At 40.5% G+C, this 8,692-nt stretch overlaps 1 long non-coding RNA gene and 1 pseudogene across 1 annotated transcript; both read right to left on the reverse strand.

Moving 5' to 3' along the window:
• Positions 1 to 4,334: 4,334 nt before the first annotated feature.
• Positions 4,335 to 5,159, reverse strand: LOC119768109. The gene is made up of 3 exons (XR_005277924.1): positions 5,140 to 5,159; positions 4,480 to 4,557; positions 4,335 to 4,409 (listed from the first exon to the last, which is right to left on the reverse strand). It is a non-coding gene; the product is annotated as an uncharacterized LOC119768109 (long non-coding RNA).
• A 16-nt stretch (positions 5,160 to 5,175) lies between these two features.
• On the reverse strand, positions 5,176 to 6,913 carry LOC6046023 (annotated as a pseudogene).
• Positions 6,914 to 8,692: the final 1,779 nt, after the last annotated feature.

Genomic DNA, 8,692 nt, shown 5'->3' on the forward strand with positions numbered 1-8,692 from the left:
ATTGTCATGCTAGGGAAAGCGGAAAATTTACACCCTCGCACGCAAGACTGACGCTGACAGATTTCGGGGCACGTTAATTACTTCCCATGTGACGGCAAAAAATACTTTCGAAAGCACGATACGTGGCTTTAGAATTATTCAATGTTAATGAAATTCTCACATTAGCATATCGTATATTATATCACAAAACTTAATGAAAAGGATCGAAATTTGAAGGACAGTGTATGTACCAGCAATAGAAAGTACGAATAAAGTTTAAAAAAAACAAGAAATTGTTTTGAAAAGAAGCGCCTCATGTCATGAATAAGTCATAAATCATGGGTTGACGTGTGGTTGAGCTTAAATTTTTTAAGCTCGAACATGCTAATGGTTTTCTGCAAAAAGAGGTACGATTTGATGAGTTTTTGGGTCATGTTTTCGGATTGATCAGAGTTAAAATTAGGGCATCCAATTTTCCCGGGTTTTGAAATTCCCGGGAGACGGGAAAAATATTTTTGGAATCCCGGGAAATTGTTGAAGCAGTAATAAAATCTATGTTTTCATTATATTTGTTATGTTCCAAGCCTAAAATTACAGAATCAGCTCAATACTGTTAATTGGTGATAATTTACACTTCAATCTTAACAAGGATAGCAGTTTTTAAGATAGCTTAAAACACATTTGAAAAATCGCTCTTTGGTGTGCTTTGGAATTTAAATGAACCGCAATTTTTAGGGTGGGTACGAATTTTGAAAAGTTCTCAGATCAAGTTCTGGTGTGGTTCCCCTTGTAGGGCATACCCATAGGGACTCTCACGCCAAATTTCAGCTCATTTGGTTGAAAACTGGCTTGTCTCAAGCGGGTTCAAGTTTACATGGAAATTACTATGGGAAATTTTGAATTTTCGTTTATTCGCTCCTACAGGCCTGGGGAAAACATGTAGAAACTTCTAGGATAGCCAGAAATGAGCGGAATCGTCTGGAGAACAACTTTCCCTGAGAGACCAGGTCGATTCGTTCAACCCCCATCGAGCTCAACGGCAATACATCCGGGGTTTTCGGAACCAACGGTTTTCCCCAGAAAAGCATCAAATTTTCCTTAGCATGCTATGAATGCTTGATGAACACCGCGACGCCACATGTCAAACAGCTACCACGTGATTGTAAAATTTGCACCATAACAGTTTTTTTTGTTATTTGGAAATTTAGAATACAGCTAAATAGTATCAGAATCACCATAAATGATAATTCTATAGTTCAAAAAGTAATAAAAATTATTTTTTTATGAACGATGCTATATATTATATATATTTCTTTTTTTATTTATTTCTATAACATGACTACAAAGGCTTTTAAACAACAACAAAAAACGGTGTACTAATTGTTTTGTACTATTCCTGTTGTAACTAAAATCAATCAAAACAATCAGAACATTATGTAAAAAAAAACGTTAAAACAGCAGTTTAAATTCTTTACTTTTGTCCTGATTTGCTACAGATGCCGGTTTTTGATGAAAAATATTTAAATATGATTTTTTTTTCAAGTTTAAAGTCATGAATATACGAAAATATAATACCAATTCTTTTTTAAATAAATAAAATTTAATAGAAAATATTTAAAGCGCAAGGCATTTTGCGGATCCGTAAACTAAAATTTCAGCAATTTTCCTTAACAAGCCAAATTAATGCTGATACATGCCGAATACAAATTTTAATGCTTTAAAATTCTTACCGAGTACTAAGTATTCAACTATTCATCTATTTCCACAACCAAATCTTAATTTCCAAACCAAAATTTGATTTGTTTCCAATTTCGGGAATTCCCGGGACAAAATTTAAAAAATCCCGGGATTCAGGAATTCCCGATTTTGGAAAAATCCCGGGATTTTTGTCCCGGGAATTCCCGGGATGGATGCACTGGTTAAAATAAGCTAAACATATTTTAATGAAACAAAAAAAAACTACTTATATTCTGTTACTGTTTGTTGTAATGTCAGGGTAAAATTAAGACGAATTTTTTAAATGAAAAAAAAAATCGTACCAGCAGAAAAAAAAATACTTTCACATCCAAAAAAATAATCGTTAAAGCCTATGTTCCACTTTTAAACTTTAAATTGTCCCCTTCCGCAGAGCTAATTGAAAGTCCAGCAAAGTTTTGGCATTATGCAAATCAGCAAGGAGAATGGAAACCTAATTTCGCAGGGATTAAGAATTAATTGGAATCATTTTCTGCTCACAACTGGAACTGAGTAGCAGTCGGCCGATTATTTCTCTTCCGTGATAATCCTTACAGAAATGGAACAGTAATAGGATTGTATAAGTTTGTTGGAAGTTTTTGTTTGCTTTGAATATTTTTTTTATGTTGATCACCGCTCATAAATTACGTAGCACGTTTTCGAGAAATGTTGACCACAATTCACTTAAGATGGAACTTTTCCAACTTCAAATACCAATTTATTACTGTTTCGTTTTGTAGGTACTGAATAATAATTTTCTTTTTTAACTTTTTTTCGTAAAATCGCAATAACTCGTGTTGTTTATAAGCAAACTCCTTATGTTTATATATCAATTTTTTTGTAATTTTCAGCTCTACAACTTTGTAGAACATTGTTACACTCTAAAAAATAACCCTGCAAAGTTAGAAAAAACACGAAATTTTAAAATGAAAAATTTTGTTCTAAATGAAAAAATGACCCTTCTGGGTCAATGTAGATTCGAAAAGAACATTGAATTTCCCATAAAATGACATGTTCCAAATTTTTTTACAGTCGAGTAACGGAAAATGGGAGAATTTTAAAAACTTTTTTAGTGTTTTTTTCGATGAAAAATACGTTTTTTCGGAATTTTGAATACGCCATCAAATCGGGCGTCTAATTTTTCATAAAAGTCGCTTTGACACCAAATTTCTATCTCATCACCGTTTCAGGCTGCAAATTATTGAAAAAAAACCTCTTTTATCGCATGTTCAAAAATTGAAGGGGTCGTACCGCCCCTCCACCACGAAATATCAAAAAATGGACCTCGGATTTGTGATCAGGGACAAAAGTTACCCCTTAGGACAAAGTTTTACGCAAATCGAAGAAGGATCGGGGCAACTGCTGTGTGAGTTGGCGGAGAATTACCCAATAACCAAATTACGGAAATTATTTTGGTCTTGGCATAATATGACCCAAAACTAGTCACTAATTTTCGTATGGTCATAAGCAAGGGTCCTGATTGCTCCAAAAAGACTCATTCACTAGCGACCACAAATGGAAAACGACAAAAACTGCTCTGATCGTTTCCTGCCGTTTGTCACTTTTACACCAATCGCTACAGAATACTCTCTCTTTGCTCTCCCTCTCACTCCAATCGGTTAGTACAGCGAATGGTTTAGAGAGACCGATTGCGTTATGTCGCTCAGTCGCTGAGTCGAAATAGTTTGCAATGTTATTAAACTGCTTAAAATCTATGTTATCAAAAATGTTTTGCAATTTTGTTGATAACACCCCGCATAAACGAGAACCTTAAAAAAACTTTGTGTTAAATGGTTTTCTCACCATTTCAGAGATCGTAACCACTATTTGAAAAATGGTAGGAAAACCTTAAAAATACCATATCGGAAATGGTACCAAACCATTTTTCATAAAGTTCGACCATCTGAATTGAGGGTGGTTAGCAACGGTAACCTTAAAAATCCCCGAACAACGTTTCGTCAAATTACCATTTGTGTAATGGTAAAAATAAAGTAAATTTTCGCGAAAAAGCGACCTTTTTCTCTCGGTTTTTACTGTTTAAGAAATGGTTTTTAAATAGTATTTTAAGGTTTTTCTTACAATTTTTAACCTTGCGTCTACTATTTTAGAAAAGGTTTGTAAATGGTTTTTTAAGATTTTTCTTGCTATTTTTACCTAGCGCTACTATTTTGGAAATAGTTTTCATATGGTTATTAAAGGTTAATCCAACATTTTTTTCCAGTTTCACTATTTCAGAAATAGTTTTCAAATGGTAAATTAAAGTTTATCATACAAATTTACTGCTTTTTGAGAAATAGTTTTGAAATAGTTTTTAAAAGTTTTTCTTACATTTTTTACTTACCTATTTTTTACAGAATTGTTCACTTTTTGACGGATGGTTCACAGCAACAATATTTGAACTTTAGCGGCATAAATTATAGTTGAATGTTGATTCTGTTTAGTTGATCATACTGCCAAAATCAACCAACCCTGAAAAAGTAAGAAGAAAAAAATCACAAAGTATCAAGTTGAATATAATATTCAAATATCATAAGTACTTATCTGATTATTCAGATTGATTGATGTCAATCGTTTGTTCGCTTGGTCGCATCCTCGGTGGAACAATATTGTCGGCCGTCTGCCGGCAAAATCTCTTTTGATCACCGATCGAGTTCTCCAGCACCAGCTGTTCCGTTTTTATCAAGTTCTCCACGGCGCTGAAATGATCGACAAGAAAAATATAAACCAAGTATCTGGTAAATTAAATGATTTGTTTGAAAATTATACCTGCGCACAAAACGTAAACAACGACCAGCCGCACAAACGTTTCACTTCAGACTGTTTTTGCCTGCGCTAAGCGCTTGCCTGCGCGAGAGCAGGTAACGAAGCGTAGCGAGAGAAGAGAAAAGAGAGAACGCGCAAGGCAAATATTTTTTTTGCGTTGAATATAAAATAATGATAAATTGATTTAGAAATTAAATGCAAAAAGAGATTCTGCATTCAAAAGAAGGCAAGTCCTAACTTTTTTGATGATTGTGTTTCCTTTGATGGTTGGTGTAGATTATGCGAAACAAGGGATAACTTTCGCAGAGGATCTGAAACTTAATTTCGCCGGGACAAAACGCCCTATTTGTTTAAAATATCACACTACACCTCCACATCACCGATTCCGTTGATGCTAGAGAACGGAACCGTAATTCCGCTGGTCAATCTAACTGACCTGACACTGTGAAGATCGACGTGCGATGGTAGAGAGCGGTCCAAACGAATTTAATAACTTCCGCTCGTCACACTCGAGACATTCGTCGCTGAACTAGCGGAGAGTCGAAATCGACATCGGCACAGGTGCCACGACACCAGTGATTTCGTCCAACCAGTTTGGAGCAAAACTGCTAGCTCCACGGCGGCCAAAAAACCCAACGCTGCCATAGTGATACGATCACTCACCGAAACACCGCGAATCAAAACCCGTAGAATTTCGCTCTAGTTTCTAGTTTCTTCTGAGCAGGTCGTTTGCGCATTTGCGACGGCGAAGGAGTCGCTGATTTTGCGCTCCCGCTTGAGCAGGTTCGAGTCGAGGTACTGGTTGAGCTGCTTCCGCCGGACGTGCCGCGCCTCGATCTTCATGCCGTCGCGTGTCGTCTCGAGGACCTTGATGTGCACCTGAAAGAAAACAACTCGGTTAGAGACGCGTTTTTTTGGCTGTAGAATCGCTCAACGCACCGCATGTTTATGCACGGCATCGGTAAAGTTCTGGATGCTTTCGGTCAGGTCCACGTTCAGGTTCTCTGACCGCTCTGACCCCATGAACCAGAGCGAGCAGTGTTGTCTGCGCCCTCGCTGCCGTCGTCCTTTTGGTTTTAGTTCAGCTGCTCGAAGCACTTCGGGTTGACGTGGGCCAGGTTGATGGGCAGGATTCGCTCCAGGTTCTGGATTAGGTAGCGGATCTTGGACTCGACCAGTCCGCACCACTCGAGGTGGTCATCGGTGTTGTTCGAGGTCACGAGCAGTATGATAAAGTAGCGATATTTGAAGAAGAAGGTCGGCGCCTCAAACAGCTTGTCCCAGCCGGCCTTGCTGAGCATGATTTCGTCCGTGATCTGCATGCCGCGGTTGAACTCGTTCAGCATGACCTTCCGCGTCGAGCTAGACACGTGGAAGATCGAGTTTTGTTGCGGATATGCCGGCGTGATGATTGACATCAGGTGGAACTGGCCCTGCACGTTCACCCGCGGATCCCACACTTGAAAGCCCAGATTCACGGTGACCGGCCGCTTCAGGAACACCGGCTGGGGCCACTTCCAGCGCGAAAACACCAGAAAGAACTTGTGCACCTGCGTGGCCGCGACGACATTCGGGAGCTGACACGTCCTGGCCACCAGCATAGCCCACGACACTCCTCCAAAGTAACCCAAAGAATTGGAGTAGATTCCATGATCTGAAAACAGAAAAAAAAAAACAGTGAAAAGAAGAAAACCCTAATATTAACAAAAAACCCTAAAAGATACCAACCAAAGCTCAACTTACTTTTCGCCCACAGCTTGATCGAACGCAGCGCCAGCCGAAAGTTGTCAATGTTGGGCACCGGCCGTAGGATCTTCAGACTGCGCACCAACTTGGGGTCCAGATTCTTCAGCAGCATATCTTTGCGCAGGTCAAAGTTGTCCGGAATCTCCTTCAGCGCCAACCGCGCAAAAAGCAAATCAATCTTGATGCCGTCAAAGTTCATCTTGACGACCGGCACAAGCGCCTCCTCGACGGCGCGGCACTCTGTCACCTCGGGCTGTTTCTTCAGCAGCTCGAAGAACGACCCAAAGTAGTCCTGCCGTTCGATGTAGAAAAAGTGTAAAGTGTAGATCTTCCCGCCGAGCTTCTCGGCCAGCACTTCCGGCATGTTCTTCGAGATGTACACATTGCGCACCCACTGCTTGACCAGCGGGTTCAGCTTAAACGACAAAATCAAAACAAAAGCACGGACAGGTGTTGCAAGAGTTTTTCGCAATTTAGACTAATTTGTGCATTTCTTCCGCTTGGACAGAATCTCCATCCGGTGGTTCAGCTTGGACTCGTCCTCAAACACGTTGTACGGCTCGAGCGCCTTCTGCAGCTCCACCGTCTTGGTGTGGTCTTCCGTCTTCGGTTCCGCCAAACTGATGGCCGACGTCATGCCCATCAGTTTTGTTGCTGCCAGCCGATGCTGCTGCTGCGGCCGCCGCGTGCTCAACGAAAAAAATCCTATAAAAAAAAACTTTGACGGACAGGGAAAATAAAAAATCAAAACAAACATTCCTCCTCCAACGAACGTTGCACCAAATGCAACACCAAGTTGACAGTGTCATTTTGGATTTGAACTTGATTTTGAGTACCTCCAGCTGACAGTGTACTAATTATTCAGTTCAACTGCGATTACATTTTTTTTGGTAAACGTAGTTGAACTGAAAAAATCGTATGAAAAAGTGCGAAACGCATTAGCAATCTGCGATTTTCAGTTACAGTGTACACCTACCAAAATAAAATGTGGTAATCTCCGGCAATTCCTCAAAATGATCAACTCACATTTTGCGTGTATCGCCCCATTTTGACAATTCTCCCCTCCTTCGCAACCGCCCTCCCAGTCACGGCTTACTAGCAGGATTCTGGAAGAGTTCTTTTTCTAACAGCATTCTAGCAGAAATGTTCCACTATTCTTACAGGAGTCTGGCAGAACCAGCTGTGCTAGACTATTTCGTGACTGGGCTCGCGCTGATTCATCTGTCAATCTGTGTCCTGTCACCTGTGAGCAACCGGCGCAACCGAAACAAAAAACAAAAAATTCTTCGTTGCATGTCCTGTTAAAAAAGTGCTGTTTTAGTGAATTTCTGCTTGAAAACTGGCTGAAAGATGGTCGAATCGGTGGCAAACGAGTGCAAGAACCCGTTGGACGGCACGCCGCAGAACATGCTGAACATGTTCGCTGCGGGCGATCGGAGCAGAATCTGCAAACTGATTCGGAGTTTAGAGGGGGCCAAGCTGACCGAGGACCTGGTGGAGGAGGCGTACCAGAACTGCTGGACAAATACTAAGAGAAGCTGCACCTGCTACACGGATGTTTGGAGGAGCTGTTCGAGGGTATTCTGGGGTAAACTTCGACGCACCGGGCGACTAAATATCTACCAGAATTTCCAAAAACAGATTCTGCTTTTTTTTTTGAGTCTTTTTTTAACCTTATGTCTTTATAGAACATTAAAAAAAACGAACACTCAAATGTTGGGCTTCGTACTGGGTTATTTGGAGAACTTGAAGAACTGAGAGCGGCGGATCATTTGCCTGATGTAGCTTTCGATGCTGGTGTTTAATCGGTTCGATTTTAGTTGGCTGGATGAGAATAAAGGGGATCAACCACGATTGATCGGATTTGCAAGGAAAGTTGTCGCAGGGTGGACAGATGTACGCCGTTAGCGGATTTTTATGCGTCGATTGTTCTAATCCGGTTTATTTGGGCTATTGCTTTGATTGGACCATTTTTGCATCATGGTAGATCCAAACATTGGGCCGCTGTCGCCTGCGTTTTAAAGCACGGCGAACGGGTTGCTTCCATTTGTGGAGGATCTGGCCGAATGGGTACTCCACCTGGATTAAGAAAAGATTGGCAGGGACCAAGAATTAGCCTGGTTTTACTTCCACCGCGCATTGTCAAATGGCCCCATTCGAAATAATTCAGGTTTTTGATTGTGTGATTGGGTCCGCTTAAGGAAAATCTCGTGCAAATTCGAGATTCTTCAAATGATAGAAACGATTTTCAAAGAAAGTGCTACCGTATTGTTAACATCACTTTATTTTTTTGCTTGAGGGGCGCCGAAATGAGGAAGGGAGGAGGGGAGGGGCTACGGGACATTTTGCCTCCCCTCCCCTTCCCCCAATCATTTCTACCCTTGACGAGAAAGGCTGCCCTCCACAAACAAAAAAAAATCGGAAAACCCTTATTACGTTTCGAGGCACAACTTTTATTCAAAATAATAAA

Source organism: Culex quinquefasciatus, chromosome 2 (assembly GCF_015732765.1).
Source record: "Culex quinquefasciatus strain JHB chromosome 2, VPISU_Cqui_1.0_pri_paternal, whole genome shotgun sequence".
NCBI classification, from domain to species: domain Eukaryota; kingdom Metazoa; phylum Arthropoda; class Insecta; order Diptera; family Culicidae; genus Culex; species Culex quinquefasciatus.